The sequence below is a fragment of the Musca autumnalis genome, unplaced genomic scaffold (assembly GCF_047663935.1).
Source record: "Musca autumnalis isolate F117 unplaced genomic scaffold, ASM4766393v1 scaffold_3, whole genome shotgun sequence".
Taxonomy (NCBI): Eukaryota; Metazoa; Arthropoda; class Insecta; order Diptera; family Muscidae; genus Musca; species Musca autumnalis.
In genome coordinates, this window is record NW_027411866.1 from 253,427,157 (window position 1) to 253,441,907 (window position 14,751).

At 25.4% G+C, this 14,751-nt stretch overlaps 2 protein-coding genes across 3 annotated transcripts in view; one reads left to right on the forward strand and one right to left on the reverse strand.

Annotated features, from left to right (window-relative positions):
• The window catches only part of LOC141399356 (E3 ubiquitin-protein ligase highwire-like), a 183,264-nt gene that overhangs the window by 75,925 nt on the left and 92,588 nt on the right, over positions 1 to 14,751 (reverse strand). The gene's annotated exons all lie outside the window — the stretch shown is intronic.
• Positions 1 to 14,751, forward strand: part of be (ben) — a 58,832-nt gene that overhangs the window by 5,253 nt on the left and 38,828 nt on the right. Inside the window, exon 1 of one of the 2 annotated variants that reach the window (XM_073977936.1) lies at positions 12,980 to 13,105. The exons of the other annotated variant lie outside the window; for it this stretch is intronic. The gene's annotated coding sequence lies outside the window, so the exon portion shown is untranslated. Of the gene's footprint in view, positions 1 to 12,979; positions 13,106 to 14,751 lie in introns of those variants that run through there. 2 annotated transcript variants of the gene reach the window in all.

Sequence of the window (14,751 nt, forward strand, 5' to 3'; positions counted from 1 at the left end):
TGAAAGATCCTCGCTGATCTTTACACTGAATAAAAAATAAAATCTACTGATCTTTATTAGAATATTCACTGATCATCATTAGGAGATCCACTGATCAAGAAAGAAGATCGATTGGTCAACGATCAAGAAATTAGAAGTACAATCGAACTTCACAGGAAGTTCAATCGATCTTCGCAACGTGATCTACCGATCTTCATCAGAATTTCCACTGATTTATTATGTGAAGATCCATCGATTTCCTTTTTTTTTTTTTGGATTTTGCGATATCTTTTGAAGAAGTTTCATCTCAAGATAGTCAATTGATCTTCTAAGAGGTTGAAATGATTTGGTAAATCCTCGTTTTTCTTTCCTATCTGGAATATACTCTCTCTGAAATTTCTCCCATTAAATGTTCTCCTCAAGTTCTCTCAATGAAGAAAGAAAATAAAATAACCTCTGGTAGTCTTTGGTTTGATCTAGTTTTTAGATTCTATCTCTTCAATCTTCATCAGAATTTCCATTGATTTGTTATGTGAAGATCCAACGATTTTCTTTTTTAGGATTTAGCGATCTTTTGTAGGAAGATCCATTGATTTTTCTCACAAGATGATCAAACGATTTTCTAAGAGGTTGAGTCTATCAAATCGATCCCGCTTTTCCTTTTTATGTAGAATAGCTTCTTTTTCTCAAAGAAATCATGGGAAATAAAAGAACATAAAATAGTCGCAGGTATTCTTTGCGGTCCTGCCTAATGCGGCATGTTTTTTGGTTCTTGGGGAATTCGATACTTCCCAAGATAATGGATCCGAAAGCTATAGACATCCTGTCAGCAACTTAAATGACTGTGCTTACGACATCTCTCGAAAAGATTAACCGATTTTTTTCAGACTTATAAATATAACCTTCAAAAACTTATATATAACCGGATTTAATAAACCCTCTGGGTTTAAAATGTCAATTCCGTTGCGGACACATCAAAATAAATCCTCATAAAGAAGGTTAATCAAGCAAAAATCTCTAATACAAATGGCGTTTATACTTTAAATTGCGTAATATTTTGTCCAAACTTATAGTGATTTCGAAGATTGGCCATATCGGTCCCCCACAAAAGATTAAAATGCTGCGCACGAGAAATATCGGAAGGACTACCCTTTTTGGTCCGAATATTGTAATATATTTTTCAAACAAAGCTCAGTTTTGTATATGGACATGGTAGAACAAACAAGGTAAAGTAAATACTACAACAAATACAACTCAATAACAACCACATACACTGTTTTGTTTTCGTTTGTAATGTTAGTGTCATCGGTATATTTAAACAAAACAAGTAAATGTCTATAAATTATTGGAATATATAAATTATTGGAAATAGTGTACATAGATTTATGGTTTATTTTGGAACTCATAGTGAAATTTTGTGTAGGATTTTTCATCCTTTGACACTTTTCACCCATAACCAAGTTTTATATTACTTCCATGTATCAACTAGAAAAAAGAAGGGAACATTTTTCATCAAAAAAATTGGGAAATATATTCATGTTTTTTCAGCAAAATTGATACTGATATTTTCATGCTATAGAATGTAAACAGACATTTCATTTCTTTGGTGACCTATGGTGAAATTTGACGAGGAATATTTTTGTCTCTGACATCATCTCTCTAAAATTATGTTTTGTGGGACAATTTTGAATAAACTCAGATGAAGTCCGAATTCAACCCTTAAACGTGTTTTTCATTTTTAGAGATTCCTGGCGATTAGACAAGAGTTACAGATTTGGTATAGTCTGAGACCTATTTTTTTAGAACATTCGGATTTGATACGATCAAAATATTTCCCACACCCTCTCAAGTAAAGTTGCCAAAGACACTATATACCTGAAATGCAAGGATTCCAAGATATCTAAACTGGAATATTTCGAAAAATTTAAAAATGGGCGGAACTTGTCCCTCCTATTTTGGTTACTTTCCGACGTAAACTTTAAAAACGCCGATATACCTACGTGTCTTATATTTTTAGCTTTACTTTCATACTGTACTCGGGTTTTCCCATCATTTTGAAAAAATTGAATTATGTTGCACAGTGTTATTTTGTAAGGGGCTATTCGGCTCATGTGACTCCCATTTTTTTCTTTTTTTGCTGAAAATGTCGCTTTTTTAGAGCGTATAATATGGAATATTTGTTTTAGTCATTCCCAAAAGTAAACATGACGGCACTTTCTTTTAAATTGGCCCCGGCCAGCTGAAGAAAAAAATTGTACATTTTTATTTTCCATTAAATAATAATTTACAGCAATGTAAACAATAATAATAACGAAATGTTTACATTTCCACTAAAGTTGCTAAAATCCGCAAGAAAATGAAAATAAACAACAACAACAATAATAATTACAAGAAAAATACATACAAGCCTATTTATATTTTGGTCAGGTCCGCATGGAGTAGTACTTCCACAGCACAGTCAACACATACTAAGAAATATATGCTGCTGTTGTTATTTTTGCTACTATTTTTGCCATAAGAACCCAGCAAACCAAATGTCGGATGTCCGAGATATCTGAACAATTTCGGAAGAAAAATCGTTCAGATTTCGTATCGATTTCTATAAGATTTTTCGTAGGGGAATTCGTTCAGATTTCGTTTCGATTTCGGAGAAAATGTCGGAAGTAAATTTCCCTTCGAATTTGCTAATGTTTTTCTTCCGATTTCGTTACGAATTCGTATCGATATGTCGGAAACAAATTTCCCACAACAATCACCTTTTGTATATATCTAACAAGCAACATTTTAGTTTGTTGTCGAAAAACAAAATGGTTGGTTATAAAATTCGCATATACATTTTTTAAATATTTTAAATATAAATTCAACATATAATAATTCAAGCTAGTGCTGATAGACTCAACATATTCGTACACAAAGTTAGCATTGTCCTACAAATAACTACAAAATGATAATAACAGTGAAAATCATTAGGTATCTTTGAAATTTATAATCTTCCAATAAAAAACATAACAAAGAAAATTTATCAATAAAAAAGATGCATCAGAGAAAATTTTTTTCCTTTGATAATCATACGAAATTATTCCAAAATCGTTCAGAAATCTTTACGAAAGTTCGGAAGGTACCTCAGATTTTCATACGACATTATTCCGAAATTGTTCAGAAATCTGTACGAAAATTCGGAGGAAAAAATTCGAATTCCGAATTTCCCAAGGATTTTCTTCCGATTTCGTTGCGAATTCTGACCGAAATCGATCCGATTTCGCTCCGACATTTCGTTCCGAAATTATGTCAACCACTTCATACAACTTTCGCTAAGATATCGTTACGATTTCGGATCAGATATCGGACGTTACGTCCGAAATTTGTTCCGATTTCGTTACGATATCGGTACGATTGGTTTGCTGGGAAGTCACATAAAAAGCCCACAAATATGGCATTAAAAAAATAAACAAACAAAAAAAAACACTTGGACAAAAGGCGAGACAACCAAAACACAACAACTAAAAAACCGAAAAAATTAGCATACTTGTCAATCTACTGTTGTTTTCAAAATTATGGCAAAAAAACAAAAGTCTGAAGAAAACGAGAACAAGAAAATATGGCCAGAAATACGCATGTCTCCCTCCAGCAGACAAAATAAATGTTGCTTTTGTTTTTTCTCTAAGATAAGGGATCCTCCTTTTGGTGTTAAGGGGGGTGGAGAAGTGCATGGCAACTTAACCTATTAGCTGATGATAGGTTTATAGAATTTTGCCATCAAGTCAAACAATCGGCCAGTCAGACAGACATTCCGCCATGTTTCATAGTTACTAAAGGAGAAGACAGACGAGACAACAACGGGCATCAATAAGAAAGAAAGAAAAGCTAAAAATGGAAAAGCCCTTCTTTTTCCTCTTCTGTGTCTTCTTCTTCTTTCAATCAATAAATGAACAATGCAAATAAATAATGGATAAATAAAAGAAACACAACAACAATAGCAGAAAAAACAAATACAACAAATGTATGTAAATAAATTAACTAGACAATTGAATGAGGCAATCGCAAAAGTTCGAGGAGGAAAAAATAAACAAAATATTGGGCCCATCACTTAACAAGAAATCAATAAATAGTCAGCTGTCATTGTTGTAGAATAGAAGATGAATTTATAATCCCTTTATCAAAGTCATTTCTTTAGGAGAAATTAAGGATTAATTTATTCCAAAATTGGATATCTATTCCCCCCAACATAACATTAATCCAAAAAGAAAACAAAAATAATGCTTTTATCTCATTTTTTGTTTTTATTATCGCAGAACATGGAAAAGACCACTGTTTTTTTTTCTTGGGTGTTAAACACGAAGATTGCGAAAATAGAGTGACGAATTCAACAACATCATCTTCAACTACAATTTTTATTTACATACATAATTTGTATGTACATACATATGTATTTATTATATGGTGGATATTGTGTGTTGGGATCTCTTTGTCAAAAAAAATTGCCTCCCTCTTCAGACAAAAAAAAAAAAAAAAATAAATTGTATCTATGTATCTTCCCACTTGTCTTGGAGATGTAATTGAGAAACATCGGAGCATAACAAGATACCATTCATTTAAAATAGAGACAAGATGTAAAGTAAGTTTGCCGTTTCTCTCGTTAGTCCAACCTACTCTGGGTGATGTGCACAGTGTTATGGGTTTAAAGAAAATGAGAAATTAACAATTACATTTTTATTCCAATAGCAAGGAAATACACCCAATAGGGTGAAATACAACATTCCAATAGCTATTGATCGGTCGGTCGCATTAGCATTACTTTTCAGATCACTAATTTCTTACCGAAACATTTTAGAATCAAAACACTGTGCCTTCTTTAGATAAAGATGGAGCAATAAGCAATTCACACTTAGTTAAATGGCCAAGTACTCATCCCGTTTAAGAAGATACAAATGAAACTAAACACCGAATTGAAAAGTAAAGATGTGTCACAAACTCTATAAAGACGAGGAGGTCGTTCGGCTTTAGACAAAGAGTCAACAGAATGCCTTGACAATTGTATAGCGATGACAAAAACGCTTTGGTGTCAATCATTTTGGTGCTAAAAATAAAGATTTAATTTAAATGTAATGGCGCTTTAGTGGGTTACTAACTTCTGCTGTACGGGGTACAAAACAACAGGTACTTAGTGTGACCATATTTGCTTAACTGGCGCAGTAAAAAAACACAACTTTTAAATAACAATTTCATAAATAGTTGGTGTTTTTATGGCAATTACCACCGCCGCCAATGCGAGAGAGACAAACTTTTAAAGGGAGGGAAAGTTGAGAGGCTTTTAATTAAAATGTTTAACCAAAAATGGTAAATTTTAATAAAAAATAATGTTGTTCCGTTCATTGATGAAGGGGAAAAATGTTTAGTAATAAAAAATAATTTTATTTATTTTTCCTTTAAAAGGTTCCATGGCAATTACAGTTGTAATAAAGTGCTTTTACGCTTTTATAGGGCTGAAATAAGACATTAAAATGGGGAATTGTGAAGGGAAGGAAAGGAAATAACTTTATGTTGGAATTTAAACAAAATGTATTCGATTCATTTGTATAACATTGATTATATAATTAGTCTTATGGATAATGAGGGTATATACAATGTGTTAGGGTTAAAACATTTGTCAAATTATTTGTCAAATTAAATTTTTTTAACTATATTTTTTTACAAAAATATTTCCTTCCAATATTCGAAACAGAATTTCCACTTTAAACCAATGTTATTTACCTTTTGCTAAGATTTATACCTATATTGATGTTTAATAAATATTTTTTATAACAAATATTTAAAAAAATACTTCTTATAAAAATATTTAAAGAATATAAAATATTTGCATTTTTTATATAAATATTAAGAATATTTTTTTTTATATAAGAAAATATTTTTAAAAATTTTCAAGAAATATTTTTTATGAAAACATTTTAAAAATATTTTTTATTTATAAAAATATTAATTTTTTATAAAAATATTTAAAAAATACTTTTTTCATAAAATTATTTAGAAAATGTGTTCTTTTTTTATAAAAATATATTATTTATTATGGTTTTTTAACACACGGAAGGCACGCCGAGTATATCCAACATTCAACATAAAAATATATTTTCACAAACATATTTTTTCAGGAAAATATTTAAAAAATATTTTTTTATGCAAATATTTATAAAATAGTTTCTCATAAAAATATTTAAATGATAGTTATTTTTTATAAAAAAAATATATAAAAACATATTTTATATTTATTTAAAAAAAATACTTTTTTTTTATAAAAATATTTAAAAAATATTTAATATTAACTTAATTTAAATATTATTGTTTGTAAAATATGTAACAAATTTTTTTTCATAAAAATATTTGAAAAATATTTTTTTCAAATATTTAAAAAAAAGTTTTTCATCAAAATATTTTTTCAGGAAAATATTTAAAAAATGTATATTTTTAGAAATATTTAAAAAAATATTCTTTTTTAAGAATATTTAACAAATATTTTTAGTATAAAAATATTTAAAAATTTAGTTTTTTCATAAATATATTTAAAAATAAAATATTAAAAAAAAAAATATTTGTTTCTTAAGAATATATTTCAGGAAAATATTTAAAACATATTTTTTATTAAAATATTTTAAAAGGAATTTTTTTTAAATATTTAAAAAAATATTTTTTTCATAAAAATATATTTCAAGAAAATATTTTAAAAAAATGCATTTACAAAAAAATCTTTATAAAAAAATATTTAAAAATGAAAAATATTTTTTTTATTTGGATGTAGTTTTTAGTTGACCTTTGATCTTTAAGTTTTTGTTTCAATCTATTGTTCGGCTTAAGGTCCTCATAATAAAACAAACATTTATTTTGCTTTATATTTGTATTTATTTCCGATATTTCGATCGCCTTCGACGATCATCATCAGGGAGATTTGTCTTTGAGTAAAAGAACAACAAAAAACAACATTTACTTATATGTAAATATAAACAAAAATATTTAACAAATATGTAATAATTACATTGTTACAAGTCAATAGATGACAACTTAAACCTTCTTTCTTCACAGATGACTTCTAACTAAAGTTGTTTGCCATATTTATGTTTTTCTATGACATTTCTATAAATTGCTGCACAGTGTTCTGTATTTTTTTATAAAAAAATATAAAAATTTGAAAAATTTTTTAAATAAATAATTAAAAAAATATTTTTTATAAAAATATTTAAAAATATTTTTTATAAAAATATTTAAAAAGTATTTTTTATGAAAATATTTATAAAATAGTTTCTCGTAAAAATATGTAAATAATATTTCTTTTTTTTATAAAAAAAAAAATATTAAAAAAAAGTATTTTATGAGAAACTATTTTATAAATATTTTCATAAAAAATACTTTTAAAAAATATTTTTATAAAAATATTTTTACATATTTTTATAAAAATATTTTTATAAAAAAATATTGTTTTAATTATTTATTTAAAAAAAATTTCAAATAGTTTTATAAAAAATATATATTTTTTATTATTAGTTTTGTTTATTTCGAAATTTTTATATATTTTTATACAAAAAATATTTTTCATTTTTAAATATTTTTTTATAAAGAAATATTTTGTAAATGCATTTTTTTAAATATTTTCCATTTTTTTAAATATTTTTATGAAAAAAATATTTTTTTAAATATTTAAAAAAAATCATTTTAAAATATTTTAATAAAAAATATGTTTTAAATTTTTTCCTGAAATATATTCTTAAGTAACAAATATATTTTTTTTAATATTTTATTTTTAAATATATTTATGAAAAAACTATATTTTTAAACATTTTTGTCCTAAAAATATTTGTTAACTATTCTTAAAAAAAGAATAATTTTTTAAATATTTTTACAAATATATATTTTTTAAAAATTTTCCTGAAAAAATATTTTGATGAAAAAAAAATTTTTTAATATTTTTATGAAAGAAATGAAAAAAAGCCAGACTATTTTGAAAAAACAAAAAAAAATGTTACATATTTTATAAAAAATAAGATTTAAATTAAATTAATATTAAATATTTTTTTAAAAAGTATTTTTTAAATAAATATAAAATATTTTTTTTTATAAAAAAAGAACTATTATTTAAATATTTTTATGAGAAACTATTTTATAAATATTTGCATAAAAAAATATGTTTTAAATATTTTCCTGAAGAAATATGTTTTTGAAAATATATTTTTATAAAAACGAACACATTTTTTTAATAATTTTATGAAAAAATTATTTTTATAAAAAAATAATATTTTTAAAAAATGTTTTCATAAAAAAATATTTCTTGAGAATGTTTAAAAATATTTTCTTAATATTTTTACAAAAAATATAATAAATATAATATATTATTTAAAAAAAAAAAAAACTAATAATAAGAAATATATATTTTTTATAAAACTATTTGAAACATTTTTTAAATAAATAATTAAAAAAATATTTTTTAAAAAAATATTTTTATAATATTTTTAAATATTTTTATAAAAATATTTAAAAAGTATTTTTTATGAAAATATTTATAAAATAGTTTCTTATAAAAAATTTAAATAATATTTCTTTTTTTATAAAAAATATTAAAAAAAGTATTTTATAATTATTTACAAAATACTTTAAAAAAAAAAAAAATATTTAAAATATATTTTAAATGTTTAAAAAATAAACAAAACTAATAATAAAAAATATATATTTTTTATAAAATAAAGATGTATATAAAGATATTTTTAAATAAAGATGTTTTTAAATAAATATTAAAAAATATTGTTTTTATATAAACATTTAAAATATTTTTATAAAAATATTCAAAAAGTATTTTTTATGAAAATATTTATAAAATAGTTTCTCATAAAAATATTTAAATAATAGTACTTTTTTATAAAAAAATATTTTATATTTATTTAAAATTTTTTTTTTAGTAAAAATATTCAAAGATATTTTTTTTTAAATTTATTTTTTTACATAATAAAAAAATTTTTTCATAAAAATATTTAAAAAGTATTTTTTTATAAAAAATATTTTTTCACGAAAATATTTAAATAATATATTTTATAAAAATATTTAAAAAATACTTTTTTAAAAGAATATTTATACAAATATTTTTTTGTATAAAAATATTTAACAAATATAGTTTTTTTTTTATAAATATATTTAAAAAAAATATTTATTCATAAAAATGTTTTAAAAACTTTTTTTTATAAAATATTTAAAAAATATTTTTTATTAAAATATTTTAAAAGTATTTTTTATAAAAATATTTATTCATAAAAACATATTTCAGGAAAATATTTAAAAAATGTATGTATACAAAAGCATTTAGGAAATATTTCTTTATAAAAAATATTTAAAAATGAGTTTTTACAAAAAAACAAAACTAATAATAAAAAAATATTTTTTATTAAATATTTTTAAAAATAAATATTAAAAATAGTTTTTATAAAAATATTTATAAAATAGTTTCTCATAAAAGTATTTAAAAATAGTTTTTTTATATTTGTTTTTTTTTAAATATTAAAAAATATTTTTAAGTATATTTGTAAAAAATATTTTGTAATATTTAAAAAAATAGTTTTTAAATATATAAATATTAAAATATTAAATATTAAAAATTATTTTTTTAAAAAATATTTTTTTTGTAAAAATATTTTTTGTAAATTATTGAAAAAATATATGTTTATATCAAAATATTCTTACTTTTTTTTGTTTTTTTTTTATTTCATTTATTTTTGTATAACAAAAATATTTCCTTGTTGCATTTGACCCAGAATTTCCATTTTTTTTTTTTTTGCTTTTTGATATTTTGAAAAATGTTTTTTCATAAAAATATTTAAAAAGTATTTTTTTTCATAAATAATATTTTTTCACGAAAATATTTAAATAATATTTTTTATACAAATATTTAAAAAATACTTTGTTTAAAAGAATATTTTAACAAATATTTTTTTTGTATAAAAATATTTAACAAATATAGTTTTTTTTAATAAATATATTTAAAAAAATACTTATTCATAAAAATGTTTAAAAACTTTTTTTTTTCATAAAATATTTAAAAAATATTTTTTATTAAAATATTTTAAAAGTATTTTTAATAAAAATATTTTTTCATAAAAATATATTTCAGGAAAATATTTAAAAAATATTTAATAAATTAGGAAATATTTCTTTATAAAAAATATTTAAAAATGATTTTTTACAAAAAAAAAAACCAAAACTTATAATAGAAAAATATTTTTTTATTAAATATTTTTAAAAATAAATATTAAAAATAGTTTTTATAAAAATATTTATAAAATAGTTTCTCATAAAAGTATTTAAAAATAGTTTTTTATACTTGTGTTACAAAATATTTTTTACTAATATACTTAAAAATATTTTTCAATATTTAAAAAAATAGTTTTTAAATATATAAATATTAAAATATTAAATATTAAAAAAATAATTTTTTATAAAAATATTTAAAAATTATTTTTTTTTTTTGTAAAAATATTTTTTGTAAATTATATAAAAAATATATTTTTTATATAAAAATATTACTACTTTTTTTTGTTTTCTTTTTATTTCATTTATTTTTGTATAACAAAAATATTTCCTTGTAGCATTTGACCCAGAATTTCCCTTTTGTATATCAATATTTTTTTTTTTGCTTTTTGACACAAAATTCTTAAGATTTACACCTATAATGTATCTTCACACCCACTCATTATCCATTATTCGTAGTAAAGGTGATGAAAGATATTTTTGTCATGTGAAACAAAACACCCAATGACATATTTTTTTGGTATCCATTTAAAATGTCACAACATAAATATTAAAAATAGACCAAAAAAAATTTATAAATCCCCAACCAAAAAAAAAAAAACTGAGGCTTCTATGGGATTTTGGTGTATTTGAAATTATTAAAAAACATAAATCTTTTTTATATTGGAAAATTGTTAGGTAAATTAAAAGCTATGTATTAATACTTTGCTCCATTGTTTTTTTTCTAATTTCCTAAAAAAGATTTATGTTTTTAATTTTATAATTTAAAATTTATTGAATTTTAAGGCAGAAGTCTCCACTTCGCTACTTAAGGCCACCATTTGTCACTTTTAAATTATTAGATTTGAATTTTGAAATCTAAATTAGCAGACTAATAAAAATTGTGTAACAACATTGAAATGCCATTATATTCAAAAAAATTTAATAACCTTTTAAAAGCTAAATCTAATTTGTGATTTTTTATTATTAATAATAAGTAAAAAATGAAGGAAATAGGTTGTAAAACCTATTTCCAACCCACCTCCAGAAACCATTAAAAATCCATTTCAACCAAATTAGGTCATATGCTTATTTTAAAACTCACGCTTGCTTGTTTTTTTTTTTTTTTGGCAGCAAATTTCAAACCTGAATTCTTAACGTTTATTTAGAATTTTTTAGCAGATGTTCGCTAATATAAATATTCCGGCAGTTTGAATTCGATTTGAAGACATTTTGTTGTCACAAATCACACACACACCATTCATACCTAACAACCAATCCACTCTCTGCTACATGCTGATGACATTAATATGAATACAAATAATTAGATTATAAATGTATGACGTAAAGTTGATTAAGTGATTAAGAAACAAATAGCAACAACAACAACAAAAAATCTAAAACCTGACAAAAATGCGCAATTTTTTCAAGACTAAGAAACGTAACTACAACTGACAAATGTGAGTCACGATATTTGTTGTACACCGACTAAGCAGCGGCTATTATTATGAATTTTAGCCATATTTGTAATACTTTTTATTGAGATACGGGGATTCATTTGAACTTTGGTATCGTTATGAACCGATTCAATTTCATATTCATATCATTTATTTGTTAGTGAATTTCCTTCCTCCCGCTCGCTCTTGTCCCTGATATTCTTGAGAAACTTTAGCAAAATTCAATTAAAAACAATTGAAGAAACAAAAAAACGGTTTTCTGTCAATATTGTTTTGGCATTGCTTCGTTCAGAATTTGTTCGACACTCATCACCAACAGCATGTGGTGGTGTCAGTCACCGGCCATTAAATGTGCCATATTTAGGGCTACCTGATGAAGTGTGGCGGCGAGTAAATTTGAAAACAAAAACAAGTCAGTTGTTTAAAATGAAAATAAAACAAGTAAAAAAGTATCAGTCAGCTGTGCTGGCAGAGATATACCCTCAGCCTGTGTGGATTGAAATACTTTACCAAAAACTATACCAAAAAAAATTTATGTATTTAGGGGGGCTTTCAAAATTTTGGCCATATGCACCGACAAAAGTATGGATAGGATTAAAGCTCAACAATTTGCGGGGATATCGATAGATAGGACTTTTTTATCACACTAGCCTGGGAAAAACATAAAACATAGCTATATTCGGTAATTTATTCGGTTCGAGACTTCCAGGCACTACATATGGTGCCCTAGGGTGTTTTTACAACTTTCGGGCTCTTTTCTCAAGAAGTATGGACTTGCCGCTGAAAAAAACATTTACTGCAGTTATTGAGACAACGAATGCAAGTTGCTTCAACAAAAATCAAAGTGATTCGAGAGCAGGTCTTAAAGTGAATTTATCCAAAATTTTGTGTTGGAGGTACCCGAAGGGGTGGACAAATATAGTCCATATTCGAACCTGATCTATATCTGGTAGATATTTTAGGATGTGTAAAGTATGGACCAAATCGGTTACTCCCATCAAGAGTTATCGTGTGCACAATATTTCCGAACATTTTTGAACTTTTGTGGGGGAGGTACCTGCAGGAGTGAAACGATATGACTTAGCTTCGAACTTAAACTAAGTTTGCACAAAATATTACAGAGACCAAATTGTGGACCGGATCGGCAGATCCGTTCGAGAGTTATCTTGCACTTCAACCACTACACACGGTGTCATAGGTCTTTTTTTGTACCTTTCAGGCTATTTTCTCTGGAAGTATGGACTTACCCCTGATGAAGATTATACCGTTATACGGAGGGCAGTGGATGCAAGTTGCTACAACAAAAATCAAAGCGATTCGTGAACAGGCCCTAAACTGAACTTTACCGATATTTTGTGTGGGAAGTAGCCGAAGGAGTGGACCGATTGAGTCTCGACATTGCCAGTGAACTATAAGTATTTATACCAAAATTAATCTAACAACGCCAACTCCTTTTATATTTGGCCACCGTTTATTTGAACTCGCGACATAATGCCGCGTTTTTTGAGGTTATGCGCCATTATCTCGGGAACTATGGACTAGCCCTCGAAAAAAATTACAATGACTTAACGGGGACCGCACGAACATCCTGTTACAAAAAATTTCATAACGATTCGTGAGGTGTCACTAAACTGCACTTATTTCAAAATTTGTGTGGGAGGTACCTGAAGGACTGAACCGATATAATCCATATTCGAACCTTATGTATGCATAGAGGTAGTATTACCATATGCAAAGTTTGGTTCAATTCGGTTACTCCCTTCGAGAGTTATCGTGCGCACCAGTTTTGCGACAATTTTTGAACATTTGTGGGGGAGGTACCTGAAGGACTGAACTTATATGGCCCATCTTCGAACTTAAATCAAATCTGGACAAAATATTTCAATACTCAAAATTTGAACCGAATCGATGATCCGTTCGAGAGTTATCGTGCGCACCAGCCGGACAGACGGACGGACATTGCTAAATCGACTCCAAATTGTCTGAAACACATTTCGTCCAAACATACTTGGGGTCTAAAACCATTATTTCGATGAGGCACATTTTTGGTCGTATCAAAGTGTAAATACCATCGTTAGCATAAATGCTGAGGGTATAAAAAGGTGTAGTCGTGATCCGCTATGAAAATTTCAACACTACGATAGAAGTCTTAAATTGTGTTCGAACGCAAAAGTTTTGAAATTTTCTGAATTAGGTACCTGAATGAATTGAACTGCATCTAACTTTGTGAGTTATTGTTTTCGATAGTTATGAGCCAATTTACTTGGTCACCGTAGGATGAACACTTAAAAACGATCCTTGAACGGCTCTCTAAATTGTAAATTTTGAAGTTTTGTGAGGGAGGTACCGAAAAGAGATATGAAATAAATACATATTACATATTCGAACTTAATTTTATTTTTTAGAAAAATATTACCAAAGTTGGACCAATGCATACTCTCCTTTGGATAGTTATCACGACAAACAGCCCTATTAGTTGGCCACCGGCTGATTTTTTAGATCTCTTGGATCAGGGAACAAAGACTTGCTCATAAGAAATATTATATCGTTGACAGGACCACAAAGAGTACAGTTGGTAAAAATTTCAAAACAAGCTTTAAATTGCGAAAATATTTAACTGTTGTGTGGGATTTACCCGATAGTCCAATGTAGATGTTCTTGGAACTTGACGTACGTAGATAGAAGCCCCTTTTTAGGGGTCTTCTATAAATAGAAGCTCCTTTTACGAAATCTTCTATAGCTAGAAATCCATTTTCAAAGGAGTCTTCTATAGATGGAAACCTCTTTCAAGGCGTCTTCTATAGATAGAAGCTCCATTCAAAGGGTCTGTTATAGATATGAGTTCCTTTCAAGGAGTCTTCTATAGATAGAACCCTATTTCAAGAGGGTCTTCTATAGATATAAGCCTATTTAAGTGATCTTCTATAGATAGAAACTCGTTTCAAGGGGTCTTCTATACATTGAAGCTCCCTTCAAAGAGTCTTGTATAGATTGAAACTCCTTTCACGGGATCTTCTAAAGATAGAAACACCTTTTAAGGGATAGAACCCTATTTCAAGAG